This window comes from Diabrotica virgifera, chromosome 1 (genome assembly GCF_917563875.1).
Source record: "Diabrotica virgifera virgifera chromosome 1, PGI_DIABVI_V3a".
NCBI lineage: Eukaryota > Metazoa > Arthropoda > Insecta > Coleoptera > Chrysomelidae > Diabrotica > Diabrotica virgifera.
Genome location: NC_065443.1, coordinates 90,336,111 through 90,357,841, shown reverse-complemented (window position 1 = coordinate 90,357,841; position 21,731 = coordinate 90,336,111). Strand labels below are relative to the sequence as shown.

The following is a 21,731-nucleotide window of genomic DNA, read 5'->3' as shown; positions in this document are numbered from 1 at the left end:
AAAGAAAGGGCCTCCTTGCTTACAGTCTGTGGATAAATGAAGGTAAAGTGCTTCGGAAGCGATGTCGACCTTGCAGCGGCCATTCCGCTTTCGGAGCGCTGGATGAAAGAGGAGGGTCTGGTTTAGCAGGTAGGCTTTCGGCGACGAGAGAGCGTTTTTTTTTAAAGTACCTCGGGAACTATCGCTGGGGCTACGATGAATGAATCCTGCACTAAGGTCAGTCAGGCGGCGTTCTGGACTGAGATGTAGTTTGAAGATTCCAGACCCCCCTCTTTAAAGATGAAAAAAAAAGGTTACATAACCATAAGTTACTACGGGTCTGAACAATATTCTGAGGATAGTCATTTTGGTTCTTTATCTAATAATTTCCCTTAGGTTCTTTTATACCATAAGCCAGCAGAAAATGTTAAAAGCATTGACAGAATGCCAAATAGACCATCGCTACATTAACATGATCAAATATATCTACCAAAAGACAACGGCTAGCGTAAGGCTGTCTGAACAACAAACAAATACCTTCTGTATACAGCGAGGAGTACGGCAGGGAGACACCATCTCACCGAAACTATTCACAACCCTTTTAGGACACACATTTAAGATGGCAGATCTAAACGGATATGGTATCAATATAAATGGAGAGAAGCTCAGTCATTTGAGATTCGCAGATTTCATCGGTCTTATAGCCGATCTTATAGATGATGCAATAATAATATTGAACAAATTATATTATGCTTCCTTAGAGGTCGGACTAAAGACTAACACCAACAAGACGCAAATAATGACTAATCTGGTGCTAAATCGTAATATAGCTGTTGATGGAATGGATATTGAGCAGACTGCATCTTATAAGTACTTTGGACATGAAATTCGGTTGGGACGAGATAACCAGACGTGCGAACTCCCACGTCGCATGGGGTCAGCCTGGGCAGCGTTTGGTAAACTGAACTATGTATTTAAATCCTGCCTGCCTCTACTCACTTATGGAGCCGAAACATTAACACTAACAAAAAAGGTCGTGAACAATATTCGCGTAACTCAGAGGGCTATGGAGCGCCAGATTTTGGGTGTCTCCCTGAGAGACCGAATCAAGAGACGCTGTCGAAAAAATCGCGTCGCTTAAGTGGAATTGGGCAGGACACGTGGCCAGATTGCCAGACAACCGATGGACAAAACGTATTGTTGAGTGGAGGCCACGAGAAGAAGCATTACGGAGCATGGGACGACCACGAACCAGATGGACCGATGATTTGAAGCATGTTATCGGTAACTGGATGCAAGCCGCACAAAATAGAGATAAATGGAAAGAGCTGAGGGAGACCAGCAGTGGACGCATACGGGTTGATGATGATCTAATAATTTCGATGTCATCAATCGTTTATTATTTTATACAAATATTATAGCAGAGAACACTATAATCGAGATTATAGACGGATTTCACATAAATACAAATTTCGAACCAGACGTGGCTTTTCAACGAAAACTTTTCGTTTATAAATTTGCAAAAGTCTGTGTGTTATTGCGTTGCCGCTCCTGTAATACTTAGAGCAGGTGTATCGATGGGTTCTTATGTAGTTTTGCCTTCTGAATCCAAATCTTAAAACGGCATTTCGATATCTCTAACCGTCTTCGAGATAATCGACCTCAAAGTCTAAAATGTGACGTCACAATCCGGTTATTTCCTACCGACCGACGCACTAAACGTGAGCTCAAGTGGTCGATTAGGAAGTAGGCTACTTTTCAAAAAGCTAAACATCAAACTCAATAAGTTACGAGTAGACTAGTAAAGTAATAATTATCTAGTAGTTTTACAAATGTTTGACATTTCTCTTCCAGAATTGAGCAAGCGCTGTCGTATATTTGTGTGACTATAAAAAAATCAATTTATTACCTACCTTCTTACATCTTACATCAAATATCGAATCTTGTGTAAGTAAACCGTTTATTCCTTTAATTTATTTGTAAATTCAGGTAATATATTGTACCTATATGAATTATTTTTAAAATTAAAACCATTGACGTAATGCACAACAAGGTACCTATATTATGTGACGTTTGTAATTAATGAATTTGAATAATTTTAACAATATTTGGTTATTTTGAATTATAGTCCATTCTTTCGCGGTTTTTGCTCTAAATTTTAAAGAACCGCTTGGATTGACATGAAATTTGGCATAGGTATAGCTTACATGTCAAAGAAAAAAAGTGATATTCTGCCGATGTGTGCTTTTGCCCTGGAGGTGACTTTCACCCCCTCTTGGGGGTGAAAAAATATATGTCCAAAATAAGTCCAGAAATGGGTAATTTTAAGTAACTTTTGTTCTATAGAGCTTTTTCGTCAAGTCAACACTTTTCGAGTTATTTGCGAGTGAATATGTTCATTTTTCAACAAAATAACCACATTTTTAGACGGTTTTTCGCAAATAACTCAAAAAGTAAGTATTTTGTCGAAAAAAAAAGTTATCAAAAATATAGCCTATAAAAAGTAAAAAAAAAATTGTGTACACGTTAGGTCTCTTGATCTCGTAGAACCAGAGTTATAGCCAATGAAAAATAGATTCATATTCACCAAATTTCAAATAGAATATTTCGACGTGAAATATCCAAAAAAATTAAACACTTTTTGGGGAAAACCCATTATAGCTTTTTTAAAATGTTTAAAAAAATCTTTATTTCTGTGTTTACAAAAAGTTTCTTGCAATAAATTGAAGCAAGTTACGCTCAAAATAAAGTTGGTCCCTTTTGTTTTTACAAAAATAAAATCGGGAAGACCACCCCCTAATTAGCAACGTAAATGAAATTAATCGTTACCGCTCCACAAATTATTTTACTTGTGTTGTGTTTATTTGATCTGTAAGTTTCATCGATTCAAAGTGCTTATTTTTGAAAAATACTAATTAGGGGGTGATTTTCTCGATTGTTTACCAAAACCAAAAGGGACTAACTTTATTTTGAGCGTAGCTTGTTTAATTTTGATACTAGAAATTTTTTTTATAAAACAAAAATGAAGCTCTTTTTAAACACTTTAAATAAGTTATAATGAGTTATAATGTGCTTTATTTTTGGTTATTTGACGTTAAAATATTCCATTTGGAATTTGACGAATATGAACCTATTTTTCATTAGCTATAACTCTGCTTCTACTAGGTGTAGAGATGTGATGTATACACTTTTTTTAATTTTTTACAGGCTTTATTTTTGCTAAGAATGTTTTTTCGACAAAATGCTTACTATTTGAGTTATTTGCGAAAAACCGTCGAAAAGCGTGGTTATTTTGTTGAAAAAAATGAACATATTCACTGCCAAATAACTGGAAAAGTATTGACTTAGTGAAAAACTCTATAGAACGAAAGTTACTTAAAATTAGCCAGTTTATCCATTTCCTGACTTTCTTTGGACTAATATTTTTTCACCCCCGAGAGGGGGTGAAAACCACCCCCAGGGCAAAAGCACATATCGGCACAATATCACTTTTTTTCTTTGACTTGTTAGCTATGTGTATGCCAAACTTCATGTCAATCCAAGCGGTTCTTTAAAATTTAGAGGTTTTGCAATATTTTACCGTTAAAGAACTGACTATTATTATTTAATCTCAATTTGTTCAGCAAAGCATAGTTTATTTACATTTGAGTTTGACACTTCGTGAATGTCAAACTAGTGAATTTAATTATTATATAAAATAAATAAGATTTTCAAAAAATACAATTTGAGTATATTTTAACAGCAATAATTTATTAAGTAGGTATATATTTACGAGTATACGGCCTACCCTTTATGATAAATGTACTGATCCATTTGTTATGAAATTAAAATACAAGGTGTTCAGAAACTCTACCGACAAACCAAGACAGGAGCTTCCTAAAGGAGCTAGAGCTATTTGAAGATGGCGTCTGGTAATTAATTTATCTTAAATATCTCCAGAACGCTTCTATTTAGAAGAACGAAAATTGGTACACATGTTTATCTTCCACGGATAAATCGATTTCATTAATTGCAAATTTCTAGTACCGGTCCTAGGCATCCGTTTGGGTAGGGCATCAGGTATATTATCGCATAACTTTTTTGTTTTCAATTTTTAAGCACTTTTGAGTCTGGATTATTAAAATTTAATGCATTATAGTACTAAAAGGTACTCTTACTTTAAGGCGATAGGATACACCGTTTTCTAGAAATATCGATTTGAAAATTTTTCGTTGTTTGAGTTCAAAAAAAAATTTCAATAAAAAAAACTATTTAGAAAAACCAAAATTGGTACATTTATTTATATTTAGTCCTGTCGCCAGGGGGGTACAACGGCATCCTTTATTCAGATGGACTTACCCAAGTTTTTTTCATGTATTTTGACCCGTAGAATACGAATTTTTTGGGTAACAGTTGATCAGGATGTCGATAAGATTGTTATTGACCAAGAACCTGAGGAATTACATAACAGAGGTTTCTCACAAAACAAAACATTTTTTTGTATTTTTTGGGTCATTCTAAGTAAAAAATGTTCTAACAAGTTTTCCCGTAGAATGCTCAGTTTTCGAGATAAACGCGGTTGAACTTTCAAAAAATCGAAAAACTGCAATTTTTAAACCCGAATAACTTTTGATTAAAAAATAAAATAGCAATTCTGCTTAGCGCCTTTAAAGTTCAAGTCAAATTATATCGGTTTTAATTATTTGCATTGCTAAAAGTTTATTGTGTTATTGTTAAACAAAGCTACAAACACCTAGTGCGTGAGAGATGTTTTCTATGATTTCTCATTTAAAATCTAACGAGTAGGTAGAATAGGTACTAGTGCAATCGAGGCTATTTCTACGTAGCATGCGTTAAAATGCATGTAAAGGCACGGGAAACACTATGTGTTTGTAGCTTTGTTAAACAATAAAAAACTAAATTTTTAGCAATGCAAATAATTAAAACCGATATAATTTGACTTAAACTTTCAAATGCGGTAAGCAGACTGGCTATTTTATTTTTTAATCAAAAGTTATTCGGGTTCAAAAATTGCAATTTTTCGATTTTTTGAAAGTTCAACCGCGGTTATCTCGAAAACTAGCCATCCTACGAAAAAAATTGTAAAAACATGTTTTGCTTAGAATGACCCAAAAAATACCAAAAATGTTTTGTTTTGCGAGAGATCGCGGTTATGTAATTCCTCAAGTTCTTGGTCAATAACAATCTTATCGACATCCGGATCAACTGTTAGCCAAAAAATTCGTATTCTACGGGTCAAAATACATGAAAAAAACTTGGGTAAGTCCATCTGAATAAAGGAGGCCGTTGTAACCCCCTGGCGACAGGACTAATTCCAGAGATAAGTCGATTTTATTAATTGTGAATTTATAGTACCGGTCATATGCGTCCGTTTTGGGTAGATCAACGGTTATTTTATCGCACACCTTTTTTATCTTTAATTTTTAAGGATTTTTGACATTACATTATTAAATTATGAGGTATTCTATTATTAAAAGTTACTCTTGCTTGAAGTTGGTAAAATACACCATTTTTTTTTAATTTTCAAAATTTTTTTCAAATTCACAAAACGAAAAATTTTCAAATCGATTTTTCTAGAAAACGGTCCTACTGTCTTAAAGCAAGAGTACCTTTTAGTACTAGACTACCTAACAATTTAATAATCCAGTATCAAAAGTGCTTAAAAGTTAAAGATAAAAAAGTTATGCGATAAAATAACCGTTGCCCCACCCAAAACCACCACCCAAAGTCACCATAGATGGAATCGATTTATCTCTGGAAGATAAATACAGTAAAACCTGTCAATAACGGTCACTAAAAATGACAGAACTGTTGGCCGATATAAAAAGGTGGCCGCTAATACCAGGTTTTGCAGTCCACAAATTTTGGTTTGGGGAACTTTGAAACTGGCCGGCTAGTTCAGGTGGCCGGTTTTGACAGGTGGCCGTTAACACAGCTTTTACTGTATGTGTACCAATTTTCGTTTTTTTCTAACTAAAAGCGTTCTGGAGGTACTTAAGAAAAACTAATTACAAGACGCCATCTTCAAAGAGATCTAGCTCCCTTAGGAAGCATTTTCGGACTAGGTGAATGTGGTTAAATTCTCTTAAAATTATCTGAGGAATCTCCTGTCTTCGTTGGTCGGTAGAGTTTCTGGACACCCTGTATAGTCGGTTCGCTAAACTCGACACAACTGGCTAGTAATTTTATTAGGTAATTTTTTTGTATTTTTGCGAATTTTGCCAAAATTGGCAAAATTACTAATTATTTAGTAATTATTAACTAATTAGTAATTATTTTTTTTATTATTGTCTAAAATCACTTGCCAGTTGTGTCTAAGTTTAGCGAACCGACAGTATATGAAATAATATTGTTTGGTATAAAAAATTATGGTCTGATATATGCAATTGTAATGGAAAAAAATATTTGAAAGTTTTTCTCAAATTATGGATACCAACAACATTTTCATTTATAACTCTTTTATTTTTAATTTGACGAAGAAAAGTTATTCTTCATAAAAAGCTATTCATGTTCTAAGATTTATGATGCAACCAACATATTATATAAAGTTTTATTAATTTTATACGAGGTATATAAAAATATAAATTTAGATCAAGAGTAAACTACCTTTATAGTTCATAACATTTAAATTAGAATGATATAATTGCACATTAAAACATAATTATTAATTCTAAACTACTTTTCATAATAGCAATTTTCCATATTACGAATTAAAATACGTAAATAAATAAAGTGTTCGTTATGATAATGCTCGCATTTTCAGCTTGTTAATGTTACATTTAACAACAAAAAAACAAGTGATTTTATTTTCTACCTTAGGAGCTAATTTTGTAGTTGTTTATTTTATTATAGCATTAGTACCCATAAGTTACAATACATGTGTTTATTTTTATGTCCAAATAATTTATTAAAACAAATAAAATAGTTTTCTTAATTTTCTCAACTAAGTTAATCTCATTGGTTCCTTGTTGTATAACGGGGTCCATATTTAAACTACAAAGGTTTATAAAATTTTTGAAAATGACGTAGCTCCCAGATCACATTAACATTAACTAAACATAATATATAATTCTAGGCTGTTGACCTTCTTACGGTTCCTAATCCAACATTTACAGGATGAAATTTTAATTTGGTATAAAACAATCAGGAAAGGTTGCTTCAGAAATTGTTCGTTAATTCCAAACCCTGGGGAAAGGTTTATTTAATCTACAAAAAAGGATTTTGTGGGATTACGCGCCTACTCTGGATCCGAAGCTAAATGTTAAAAAATGTGTACTACCTAATGATGTAAAAATAACTAAATTTGATTTTTTTAAGGAGAAAAAGACAAATTGTAAAATAAATTCTTTGTTAGATTTCTTATTTCAATGCTGATACACAAATCAGTAGCATTCAACAGACAAACTTGCAGCTTATTTATTTGTTTTCTATTTATTTGATTTATTTTATTTAATTTATGGTTGGTGTATATGTTACGGTAAAAGTACATAATTGGTAATTGTATACAGTTACCAGAACCGACGGTAAATGTAGGAAATTATTTCCAATTATCCACTTTTACCGGTAATTGTATACAATTACCTAGGACTAGTGGTAAAAGTAAGTAAAATGGTAAATAAAAACAATAAATTCCAAAAGATGTTTGATTTTTATTGAACCGAATTAAAAACAAGAGACATTTTGATTAACCTGAATTGAGCTATTTTGCCTGAATTAATACTACTAGGTATTTTACTAACTTACTATTTATTGTCACATGGCAAACTCTCATAGAACTTGGAGTTAAGCAACTTTCCAGTTTTTTTAACATACTCGCGCAATGAAAAATGTTTAGTTTTGGAACTATGTCTAAAGAAATGAATGATTCTTTGCAGATGGTAAATTGATTTCTGCTATGCAACTGTAGCAGTCGCCCTTCTTTGTACCCAATTCATATAATTCATTTAGAGTCTCGCCTCTCTGAAATTTTATTAGAAAATAGTTCTTCTAGAATCACATTAGATTCATTCACTGATGGTTGCTCAGGTTTTTCTAGTTCTAGTTCTTGTTCTATTAGAAGCTCATTTGGTTTATCCACTTCTGCTTCTTCACGTTCTTCAAAATCGGGACCTGACTGGGTTTCTTTTACTTGTTCTTCTATTTCCAAATCTTCTTAACTCGAAATATTTTCTAACGGATCTTCTGGCAGTGATAAAGTTTTGAAACTAATTTTGGCAGGAACCAGAAACATAGCTTCATGCCGACTGCACTTGATGCCATAAGGTTAAGCTCGCTTGTTGGTGAATCGTAGACCCTCTGACAACTTGTTTTTGTTTGATTGCTTTCCAACTAGGAACTTAGTATATTTTCAATGTTTTTATTCGCAACAGATCCTTGTGACTGACTGTGTCTTGGCTTACCGTGTACTATGTTTAAATCTTTTCATATGGAGCACAGTTATTCTATAATTGTGTTGGAGGATTCTCGTCCATTGTCGATTTGAAGAATGCTAGGGGCTCCAAAGGCACAAAATATGTCAACAAGAACTAACGCAACTTCTTCTGCATGTTTAGTTTTCAACGGCCGTAATTGTACAAATTTTGTTAAGTGATCTTGGTAGACAATAATGAACTTGAATTAATTATCTGCTTGTGCTTGCATAGATATCTATCAAATCTATTTGACCTCTACTATTCATTTCTTTTTGACAGTATAGGTTTCACTACTAAACCTTTTTTTGGGAACTTTAGATATTTTCTGGCAAGTTTCACACGAATCCAAATAGATCTTTATGATTTCTACAGTTATGTATTGTGGCATTCCGCTTGCGTGTCAATCGTTATAATTTGAACTTCTTACTTTTACCAAGAACCCCTGAGAAATGTATACGATTACCGGTAAAAGTAGGAAATAAAGGGTTTTATAGAATATTTCCTACATTTACCGTCGACTCTGGTAATTGTATATAATTACCGGTAATTGTGTACAATTACCAGATTATCGGCTTTTACCGTAACATATATATTATATCTGCAAGTTTGTCTGTTGAATGATAACTAGTTTTCAAGAATATCGATAAATGTTCAACAAAATCAGAGGTGAAAACCGTCAGGGACTGTACTATATTATATTTTAATTAATATTGGTTTAAAAAAAAGAACACGGTTTATTTGTTTATTTAGACAAAACGTGGATTTTTGCTTAAGGTGAAATAACACGGATTTTGCAGGATGAGAGTATAACATCTATAAAACACACCGATACTGCGGGAAAGAGACATATTTTATTTCATGCTGGTGGAAGATATGGTTTTGTTAATGGAGCGAATCTTGTATTCGTCAAAATCAAAATTGGCTGATTATCACGTTAATATGAATATGGAGATGTTTGTGAAACGGTTGAAAGGAAATCTATTTCTAAGTTTACATGAACTATCTGTTAAAATGTTTTGGATAATGCACGATACCATCCGGAAATTTTAAATAAGCAGCAAGAAATTCCTGGATAATGCATCAAATAAAAATAGCACTAGAAAAAAGGATACAGAGAAATCAGGAAACACACTTCGCTCTTATCGACCTAGAAAAAGCTTATGGTAGTGCCCCCATAATAGAACTATGGAAGTCAATGAAAGACATCGGTATCGATGGAAAACTCATACAAGCAACTAAAATGATATATGAGACCACTAACACCAGAATCAAAAACGGCAAAAATTTCACTGAGGCATTTAATACTTCAAAAGGTCTCTGACAAGGATGTTGTCTATCTCCCAATCTCTTTAAAATATACCTTGACCAATCCTTACAGAGGTGGACAAAAGCAGTAAAACCAATGGGACTGAAAGTGGGAGACGACTCCCTATTTACATCATACTTTGCGGACGACCAAGTTGTTATAGCCCAAGATCAAGATGACTTAAGCTATATGATACGGAAGCTAAATGAACATTACCAACAGGCAACAGGAAGGATTAGTAATAAATATGGACAAGTCAGAATACTTCATAGTGGGAAACGAAGACATTGAATACCTACCATTGGAACAAGGACATATTGTTGGTGTGAAACAATGCAAATATTTGGGAGCTATATTTAACAAACGAGGAAATAGTTAAGATGAAATATAACAAAGGATCAGTAAAGGTAGAAGCATCACTAGATCCTCAATTCAATTTTATGGGACAAAGATATCAAGAAGGAAACAAAGAGAAGAATATATTAAAGTTTAATAAAGAGAGCTACAATCTACGGTGCAGAAGTTTGGGACATAAGTGCAAGAAATAAAAAGAGGCTACTTAGTACAGAAATGGACTTTTTGAGGAGAAATTGTCAGGTTTCGAGATTCGAACATGCAAGAAATGAAACAATTAGAGAACATATCAAGGTGGAAAAAACTATAATAGACGATATTGAAAAGAGACAGCTGACATGGTTTGGTCACGTTAAAAGAATGAATGAGACTCGCTGGCCGAGAAAAATATTAGAATGGGTCAGACCGGAGAGAATAACAAGAAGACGACCACGGAGAAGCTGGAGGGACAATACTCAGGAGGAAGTGGATTCGAGGCAATTGGATTAAGATATGTGATACGATAGAAAAAATTCGAAGCTGGGTATGGAGAGGGGCGACAGCCGTAGAAATCCATTATATGTATATGTTACAGTTCAAGTTGATTCTCAGTTAGAGTTGACTCCAACTAGTTGGAGTCAACTCCAACTGAAACGAGCAGTAAAAGTTGATTTTAAAAATTTAAATCAACTTTTACTAGTTGGAGTTGACTCTTCCTGGATCGATTCAGTAAATGTTGATTATACGAGAATCTTAAGTGCATTTTTGATGAGTGTGCGTTTCTTTGTTTTGACCGTTTCAACTACTTATTATACTCTGGGCTAATTAGCAAAATTCATGGAAAAGTTATTTACCAGCAATTTTATTGTTGGAATCGAATTATAAGATCCTATATATTAATAATATAGGTATGCAAAGTCCGTAGATAGTGTGCTACTTTTTTTATAAACAAAATGGCGCCGACAAATCGTATTTTTTTCAATTATTGCTTTATAACTCCGAAGATTTTAACTTTACAACAAAAACACCCAAATAAAAATTCACCGCAATTAAATTCTGCATAGAGATATGTTTTCCACGATTTGCTCCGACAAAAATTTTCCTCGGAAAATGCGGTTTTTCCTAACAAAAACTCTAATTTTTAAATAAAGTTTTAGGTAAGTAATTATTAATCAATAATTAAATAACTTAGTGACATCAAAGCTTTCTTGGTATAGATTGTAATTCCAGAAGCCGGTGAAAATTAAACGAATATTTTAGCAACAAATCAATTGTTAATTAACAATTTACGATCGCAATAATAACCAAAATAATCATGATACATTAATCAAACTTTTAAAGATTATAAAGATGAGATGCTTATTTAATATTTTATCGACAAAATATAAATTTTTCTTTTTTTTGCATAATCTTTGAATTTTGAAAAAAAAATAGTTATAATACGCTGGTCTAATTAGTCAAGTACAAAGAAAGGTTATTTACCAGCAATTTTATTGCCGGAATCGAATTATAAGATCCTATATATTATTAATATAGGTATGCAAAGTCCGCAGATAGTGTGCTACGTTTTTTATAAACAAAATGGCGCCGACAAATCGTATTTTTTCAATTATTGCTCTATAACTCCGAAGATTTTAATTTTACACCAAAAACACTCAAATAAAAATTCACCCCAATTTAATTCTACATAGAGGCATGTTTTTCCCGATTTTCTCCGACGAAAATTTTCCTCGGAAAATGTGGGTTTTCCCAACAAAATCTCGAATTTTCAAATAAATTTTTTGGGCCAGTAATTATTTATCAATAATTATATAGCTTGGTAAAATAAAAGCTTTCTTGGCATAGATTATAAATTCAGAAGCCGGTGAAAATGAAACGAATATTTTTGCAACAATTTAGTTGTTAATTAACAATTTACAGTCGCAATAACAACCACAATAATCATGAGACATTGATCAAACTTAGAAAGATTATAAAGGTGTGATGCCTATTTAATATTTTGTCGACAAAATATAATTTTTTCATTTTTTTGCATAATCTTTAAATGTTTAAAAAAATTGTTATAAACAAATTAACATTTCTCAGAAATTGTTTATTATATTCTAATTTTCAAAAATACTTAAAATGCGTATTTCATAGGTCTTGAAAATTAATGCTTTAACAAATTTTTCCAACCATTTGCAAAAAAGTTATGAAACAGCAAAGTAAATATACGATCATTCCGTTGTTTATAATTTGTTTTAATTGTTTCAAAGCTTAAAAGTGAGTCTATGGTACAATCTAATTACTCGCAAAGAATGTCAAAAATTAGTGCAATAGTTATATTTCAATCAAAGATTAAAAATACTTTTTTTTGTAATTTTTAGCGCAAAAGTAGGCCTGATACAGAGTCGGAGCTAAAATGATCACTCGAAGCGACTGACACGCAGCATATATTATTTATTAAAAGTGTACGTCTCGCGGCGGATCGTCGCTCCGAGTGAAAATTCTAGCTACAGTACTGTATTACTCTACTTTCGCGCGTGTAAATTACAAAAAAACATATTTATAATCTTTAATTAAAATATAACTATTAAACTGATAATCTATATTTTTTTGTAAATAATTAGCTTGTACTTTAAACTCACTTATACGCTTTGAAAGAATTAAAAAAAATTATAAACACCCTAGTAATCGTATGTTTACTTTGCTTTTTCATAACTTTTTTGCAAATGGTTGCAAAAAAGTTTTAAAGCATTCATTTTCAAGATATTTGAAATGCGCATTTTAGCTATTTTTTAAAATTAAAATATAATAAAAACTTTCTGAGGAACGTTAATTTGTTTATAACTATTTTTTTAACATTTAAAGATTATGCAAAAAAATAAAAAATTTATATTTTGTCAACAAAATGTTAAATAGGCATCTCATCTTTATAAGATTTCAAAGTTTGATCAGTGTATCATTGTTATTTTGGTTATTATTCCGACCGTAAATTATTAATTAACAATTGAATTGTTGCTAAAATATTCGGTTAATTTTCACCAGCTTCTGGAACTATAATCTAAACCAAGAAGGCTTTTAAGTCACCAAATTATTTAATTATTGGTAGATAATTACTTATCTAAAACTTTATTTGATAATTAAAGATTTTGTTGGGAAAACCCGCATTTTCCGAGGAAAATTTTCGTCGTAGCAGATCGGGAAAAACACGTCTCTATGCAGAATTTTATCACGGTGAATTTTTATTTGGGTGTTTTTGTTTTAAAGTTAAAATCTTCGGAGTTATAGAGCAATAATTAAAAAAAACACGATTTTCGGGCGCCATTTTGTTTATAAAAAAAGTAGCACACTATCTGAGGACTTTGCATACCTATATTAATAATATATAGGATCTTTTAATTCGATTCCAGCAATAAAATTGCTGGTAAATAACTTTTCCCAAAAATGGCCTATTCTCCGATAATCAGCCCAGACTATTAGTATAGTCTGTAACGTCGCCCCCGTTAGGTAAATTATTCTGATTCGACAAAGATTTGCACAAACTTACTCAAAGACATACATCCGTATAACAATCCTTATAACAAATATACAGGGTGTCACGCGGTACCGCGGTCGAAAAATTGTTTAACCAATTTTTGTTAACCAAATTCACAAAAATAATTTTTATCTACTCTATCTCATATTATGTAAAGCAGCGGTTCTCAATCTGTGATACATGTACCACCGGTGGTACATATCATTATTTGCGGTGGTACACAAAACACACAAAAACTTAAAATAGTAGTACATAGTAAGTCTTGATTATACAATCTAAAACTATAGAAATATAATAAAAGAAACTTTAGATGGTACATGACTCAAAAAGATTGAGAACCGCTGATGTAAAGGTTTTATTGTGTGAAAATTGTAAATATAGATAGCAGTACATGAAGGGTTTAAAGTGTGTCTGAAGTAACAGTCTATTTTGTATGAATATAATTGCGAAACACAACAGAATTTTACTTTTTGGCATAAATTTTATTAATAATAAGATAAATTTTGTTCAATATTTTTAATAATTAAAGTAAATAAATTTTAATTTCACTCAAATAAATAATCGATTGCTGCCATTGACCACTTACATTCAATCTCGGTTAATTTGGTTAATAATCGCGGCAGGTAAAGTAACATTCTTCTTTCAATACAACAAAGTGTTACTTTACTGCCGAAAATAAGGGGAAATGAGTACAATAATGAATGATTTTAGTGAAGTCAGAAACTAAAAAAAAATCAAAGATTAAAGCTACCTCTATAAGATCCTGAAGAAATTTTTGTCATTATTTCATTAATAAGATATTATTTTTAATTATCAACAATGAGCGCTAAGCGTGTATTGAGTCGGCCGTCAATGTGAGTGCGAGTGAGATTCACCATTGGACGGCCGGAATGGTGCATCTCTTTAGCACTCACCATTGACGGCCGTCTAATACGCATTTAGCGCTCATTGTTAATAATTATAGATAAAGCTTAGTAATAAAATAGTGACAAAAAATTTCTACTGGATCTTGTAGATGGGGCTATAAACTTTGATTGGGTCACTTTCTGACTTTCATAATAATGGATTTTAACCGAGTTATTAAGCCTTGAAAATGGCTATTTTCGTATTTTTCAAATTTTAAATCGCGTATAACTCGACAACAATCAATTTTAGAGAAAAATCACAAAATATCTTTTTTTGCTCAGAATAACCCAAATAAACTAAAAAATTACTCGAAGTGAAAAAATTATGTTTGTGAATTTGTCTAAAAAAATTGTTTAAACAATTTATCGATCAAGGTACTGCCTGGCACCCAGTAGATTTGTTATAAGGAACTCTTTTTTAGTAAGTTTGTGCAAAAAATTCGAATCGGAGTAATTTACCTAACGGGGGCGACGATACAGCCTAGACTAATTTGAACATATTCAGTAACATTTAATTTCTAGAATCGGCTGTTTGTGTGAATCAGAATCAACTTTTACTAAATGGCATTGGGATGAGTATACTTTTCCTAGTTGGAGTCTACTTTAACTAGTAAATGTTGAATATAAATCTTCATTTTATATTTATAATCAACTTTTACTGAAACCAGCCGTTAGAGTTGACTCCAACTAGTTGGAGTCAACTCCAACTGGATAATCAACTTGAACTGTAACATATATATACATAAAATAAAAGAATGGTTAACGATTGAAAATATTTCATTTCCTCAGGATTATTTCATGTCTGAATTACTACAGTCCTACAGTGAGCGAAGTGGAATGAAGAACCAGAAATATTTATAGTAGAAAAGATTATTGAAAAGAAGCTTTGGACATAATGGATTAAGACAGCTACCTTACCAATGTAAATTCAAACCCATTGGACATATTTGGGGAATATGCAAAACTTACTCAGATCAGTATATTGGACGTACCTGACTGTTACAGTATATGTCATTTACAGCGGGGCACAGCAGTTGATCACATCAAAATTATTAGACGAAAGAACCAAAATGACTATCTACAAAACATTGATTAGACACCATATGGTTGTTGACACCAGGTAAACCTGAGTAATGACAAAAAAAGATTAAGCCCGACTCAGGACATTCGAGAGAAAGATACTGAGAAAAGTATATTGCCCGATGAAAGAGGAAGGCGGCGCATCGGGGTCGTTAGGAAAAATGACGAATGTAAAGAATTGAATGAAGGGTATGATATTGTAAGATTTGTGAACAGTCAAAGACTGTCATGGCTGGGGCATGTCCAGTGACAACAAGATGCAAAAACAGCAAAAAAAATATTACAGTGGAAGCCGATGGGAACACAAAAAAAAAAGAAAGTCCCAGAACGATATACTTGGTTTACGTGGAAGGCGACCTGAAAACCATGAATATAAGACAATGGTGGGTGTAAGAGAGATCTGAAAGGAAAGACCTTTGCCAGACAGGCAAAGGCCCATCTAGGATTATGATGTCAAAAAAAGAACAAGAATAATATTTAGTTATAAATTTAATATAAATATAGCATGATAATAAAACTTGAAAAATTACAACTACTTCTCGGAAGAACTACAAGGAGGAATCCGTACTATGCCTTGTTTATTAAATTACAATTTGTTGCTTTATGCCGATAAGAAAACAACTACAGTCGTTTTAACGGATTTTTGCTCCAACATAATGATTGATTTCAGCTAGAAATGGCCAGACTAGACATTCCTATCCTAGGTATATGCGAGACGAAATGGCTAGGGTCAAACATATTTGAGAGTAATGGATACATTGTATACCACTCGGGAAAGGCAGAAGGACCCAGACGTAACGGAGTCGCAATCATTGTCAAAGAAGAAATTCGTAACTGTATCCGAAATTTCGTCCCCTTCAATGATCGTATCATGATGATTCAGCTGCAAAATAAACTGCTGAATATTAATATAATACAAGTCTATGCACCAACAGCTGACAAACCAGATGAAGAAATTGAGCAATTCTACAGCGAAATTAAACAAATTCTCCGGAGCACAAAAAAACATGAAGCTACAATTATTATGGGAGACTTCAAATCAAAAGTTGGTGCCGAAATCACACAAGATATAACCGGAAAGTATGGACTTGGAGAAAGGAACGAAAGAGGGCAAAGACTAATACAGTTCTGCCAAGAAGAGAAATGCATTATAGCAAATACTTTGTTTCAGCAACCTAAAAGACGACTATATACCTGGAAATCTCCAGCTGATCAAGAGGGAAAGACAGTCAGAAATCAAATTGACTACATTATCATTAATAGAAGGTTTAGAAACAGTATTACATCTGCAAAAACATACCCAAGTGCAGACGCAGCAACTAACCATAATCTGCTCTGTGCTGGATTCAAACTAAAACTAAAAAGAATAAAAGCCTCCACAACGCAGAAGAAACCTAATACTCGACTCCTAAGGAATGCCATAATAGCAGATGAGTTCGGAAATAAGATAAATCGTGAGATTAAAAAACAGTTAGAAAGATCTGAACAAGAAAATATCGGTCAAAATCTAGATATCATGAATTCCGCCATGGTCACCATAGTAAACGGAGTTTTGAAACCAGAACGAGACCCAATAAAGAAAAAGGATTGGATGACCGATAAAATACTAGACCTTATTCAACAAAGAAGAAATTGGAAAAACGAAGACGAGATTCGGTATAGAGAGATATATCGACAAATAAGATACGAGGTTAAGCGAGCAAAAGAGGACTGGATGGAACAAAGATGTCGTGAAATGGAAGAACTACAAAGAAAACATGACGAGTTTAATATACATAAAAAGATTAAAGAAATTACCTACACGCAGAGAAAAAGAACTCATCACTTTATGAGAAACTCGAAAGGTAACATAATTCTCGACTTAGATGAAAAAAAGGAAGAATGGACTAACTATATAAAAGAGCTCTTCCTGGATACGAGGCCACCACTTAACACCACAAAGTATACGAATACTGGTCCTAGTATTTTAAAAGCGGAAGTAGAGAAAGCCATCAAACAGAGCAAAAATGGGAAATCTCCAGGCCCTGACCAAATACCATCAGACTGGCTCAAACTTCTGGATGACGACAATGTCTCACAATTAACAAACATTTATAACCATATATACGAGACTGGAATGATGCCACAGATATGGTTGGAGTCTACATTTATTCCACTCCCAAAAAGCCTAATACATCATCATGTAAAGACTTTAGACTAATTAGTCTCATGAGCCACTCTCTCAAGCTACTTCTTAAGATAATTCTTAATAGAATCAAGCAGAAATGTGAAGAGACAATGGGAAACAAACAATTCGGTTTCAGAGAAGGACTGGGAACAAGGGAAGCTTTGTTCTCAATGTTAACATTACTTCAACGATCATGGGAAGTACAGAAACCAATTTACGTCTGCTTTATAGATTTTGAGAAGGCGTTTGATAGAGTTCAACATGATAGGTTGTTTGAATATCTAGAAATGATTGGAATAGATGATAAAGATCTGAGACTTTTACATCTATATTGGAATCAAGAAGCTTCTATTCTGGTAGACGGCAAAGAAACAGACAAAATTTGCATTCAAAGAGGTGTCAGACAGGGTTGTGTGTTATCCCCAAATTTGTTTAACGTATACTCAGAAATAATTTTTAATGAAGCCTTGGAAGGACAATGCGGAGTTCAAATCGGGGGAGAAACTATTAACAACATCAGATATGCAGACGACACCGCGATCATGGCTGAAAATATCGAAGATCTTCAATTCCTTATTGATCGAGTCACTAGAGAATGCTCCAATAACGGACTTAACATAAATGCAACAAAGACAAAGTTACTTGTGGTTAGTAAACAAGACGTCGGCCCTATGCAACTAATTGTCAGTGATGAATCAATAACAAAAGTTAACCATTTTAAATACCTAGGATGTTGGATAAACGAGACACTAAATCCGGATGAAGAAATTAAAACTCGTGTATAGAAATTGCAAGAGGAGCATTTATGAAACTTAGATCTATTTTGAGCAACTCTCAGCTGAACTTACAACTAAGAATCAAGTTCCTAAAATGTTATGTGTATCCTGTATTACTATATGGATGTGAAACCTGGATCATGAAGGTTAACATGATGAACAAATTAGAAGCCTTTGAGATGTGGTCGTATCGTAGAATGCTCAGAATGTCTTGGGTTCAACGCATTTCAAACAGAGAAGTCTTAAACAGAGTAGGTCAAGGCGAAGGTGACTTAATGAAGATGATAAAAAAGAGAAAACTTGAATATCTAGTGCATATAATGAGAGGTAGCAGATACAGGATGCTGCAGTTAATACTCAATGGAAAGATCGACGGAAAAAGAGGAATTGGTCGAAAGAAATATTCATGGCTCCGAAACCTTTGTCAATGGACTGGCTTATCAGCAGATCAATTGTTACATGCCGCACAAGATCGAGAACGATATCGGCAAATTGTTATGGAAGCTACCCACGCCTAAAAATTTGGGCACGGCACTTAAAGAAGAAGATAATGATTGAATTGCAAACAAATTAAGGGAATGGGTACGTAGTTTCTGCTCCAATGCTCTGCAAAAGGGATTCATTTTTTTCTAATCCTGAGAAAGCTAATAAGTAGTTTTGAACAATTTAAACGCATATTGAAAGATTACGTTATTAGGGAGGGCAGAAAGTCCCTGAGAACTTCTATACTGTTTATTTTAATAAGTTACAGGGGTGAAAAACTAAGGGAAAATTTAGTGTGATTTTTTTAATTTCAAATATCTCATTCAAAATAAACTTTTTTTATTCTAAGGGACTTTCGGTCTTCGGTAATAATTTATTATTTCATTCTGCGTTTAAATTTTTCAAAAATATTTATTGGTTTTTTTGTATTCGAAAAAAATGAACACAATGTCCGTGGTGATATTTTCCAAATCTTCCTTTTTCATACAACGCACTCAGTCGAATAGAATATTGTCAGCATATTGTCAGTCAGACTGTGACAATTTTAAATATCAGGAATATTTTAAGTTGTTGATTAAATAATATTGATAGTGTATTTGATAAATAATTGATTTAAGACGTGAACTTATTAAAAAGCTATTTATTGTTTATTATTTATGGAAGATCCAAGCAGATAATACACGAGGATATATTCAGTGATCCAAGTATTTTGTTGTTAAAGATGTTCGAAATTGTAAGCTTTTCATAGTAACAATATACCTATTATTAAAAAATGACTTTATCACTTTTCCTCTGTACTCGATTGATTATTAGTTTTTGTTGTACAGTATATAAATTATTACAATCACTGAATACATAGTTAGTGAAAAAATTATCATATTAATTAACTGAATTAATAATTAAGGCAATTAATTATACAAGTAACAGTTATCCAAGAACACTCAAAAGCCATCTTTAAAGTTAATGACGACATTGTCAAGTAGAGTTTTTGACGTAATTTGCCGTGTAAAGACAGAAAAAGTAGGGATAGCCGTAAAATATTTGCGAATTATGTACCGATGGCCTTAAATGAAAACATTAAGTGAAACCTACATCGACATGTTGACATGTCGATCGACTGTCAATGTAATTATTAGAAAATGGCTATTTTTCTGGTGGACGTCTTTTTTCACTATTGAGGAGATTGCTGGACTCATCATTAAACAGCTTGAACATTATATCGGCTATTACGAATATAAAGATAAATTAATAAAAAATGGTAATAAATAAATTAAAAAAAAACACAAAAAGTTACAAAGTCATCTCGGAAAGAAACAAATAAGTTTTCGTTCGACGGAACTAAAATTTGAAGTTATTACTTATCTCATTAGCTTAATAGTTATTCATGATATAAATGTTAAAAGTACACGTTTAAGGCATGGTACAAAGACGTTTAAGGCACGCATGTGAAAGTTTGCAGAATGAGCGATAGCAAGTTCTGCAATTCACATCAGTGCCTTAAAAATGTACTTTTTAACACGCATATCATACATTTTCTTTTCTACAAACGTAATTGCAGGACAATATCTACAAAAACTTTTACTTGAACTTGACTGACATTCCATTTTTATATTTTTTTGACATTACATCAAAATTGTCTATACGGTCAATACGAACTGCAGTGCCTTAAAAATATTTTAAAGCACTAGTGCCTTAAAGTAGCATTTTAACGCTCGTATGGAGTGCTAAAATTGCATTTTTAACACGGTTGTAGAAAAAAATAATTAATTACCGAAAGTAATCAAATAAGAGCAACAGTTAGTCGTTATAACAATTATGTTTGAAAATAAGAACTACATTGAAATGTAGGTACACAGACTAAAAGTTTAAATAATATGAAAAACCATTTGTAAACACAACAAATGCGCTAATGTCACTGAAAATGATAAACGTCAAAATTCTTAGTAAATAATGTATCAAAGACATGCCGTATCGCTTATCCTTTCTTAACTAATTGTGGTTTCTATGGACAGGCGGCTTAATTTTGCGATACTACTTTTTGTGAGGAAAAAAAAGACCTGGTATAAAAACTAATTCGTGAATAATTTCATGCATTAGGCGAGCGGCACACTTTTAATTTGAGGCTTAGAAATCGAAAAAGCGACCGTGATATGTGAATGGCAAAATTTCGTCATTCTTTATGTTTTTGAGGTCGCTGAATCCGAATATATAATAGAATAGAAATATGCTTTATTGTCATGAAAAATTGTACAATTTTATCGACAAAGCTTACAAAAGTGAAGTCAAGAAAACAAAACAATAACAATTCAATTTACTAAAATTAAATAAATCGTCAGTATAAATGATAATATGAAGTTTATTTTTATCTAGAATTGGTGAAACATGTTCAAAAATCAAAATTTATGCAAAAATGAGAAAAATTAATTTTGATAACTTTTCATTTTACCTCGCTGTATCTTTGGTCACTGTAAATATTTCCTTTTGAAAATTTTACTGAGTCATCTTTGAAGAATTTAGACAACAATGAGATGTGTCCAAGATGTTTAAACGAATTTAAAGAGAAGTTCTTAATTTTTAAAAATGTTGTCAGATCTCGTTAGTTTCATGTTTACTTAAAAAAGTTGGGTGAAACACTTTTTAGTTTACAATTTTAATCAACACAGCATTACTTTTCTGGACAATTTCAAGTTAAAATATGCAATAGGAAAAAAGTTTTGTGACTTTATAAACCAGTGAAACTCCCCCCCCCCCCCCAAAAAAAAACGCTTTTTTCT

At 32.5% G+C, this 21,731-nt stretch overlaps 1 protein-coding gene across 1 annotated transcript in view; it reads right to left on the bottom strand.

The window, feature by feature from the left end:
* The window catches only part of LOC114329730 (uncharacterized), a 909,636-nt gene that overhangs the window by 307,301 nt on the left and 580,604 nt on the right, over nt 1–21,731 (bottom strand). The window lies entirely within an intron of this gene.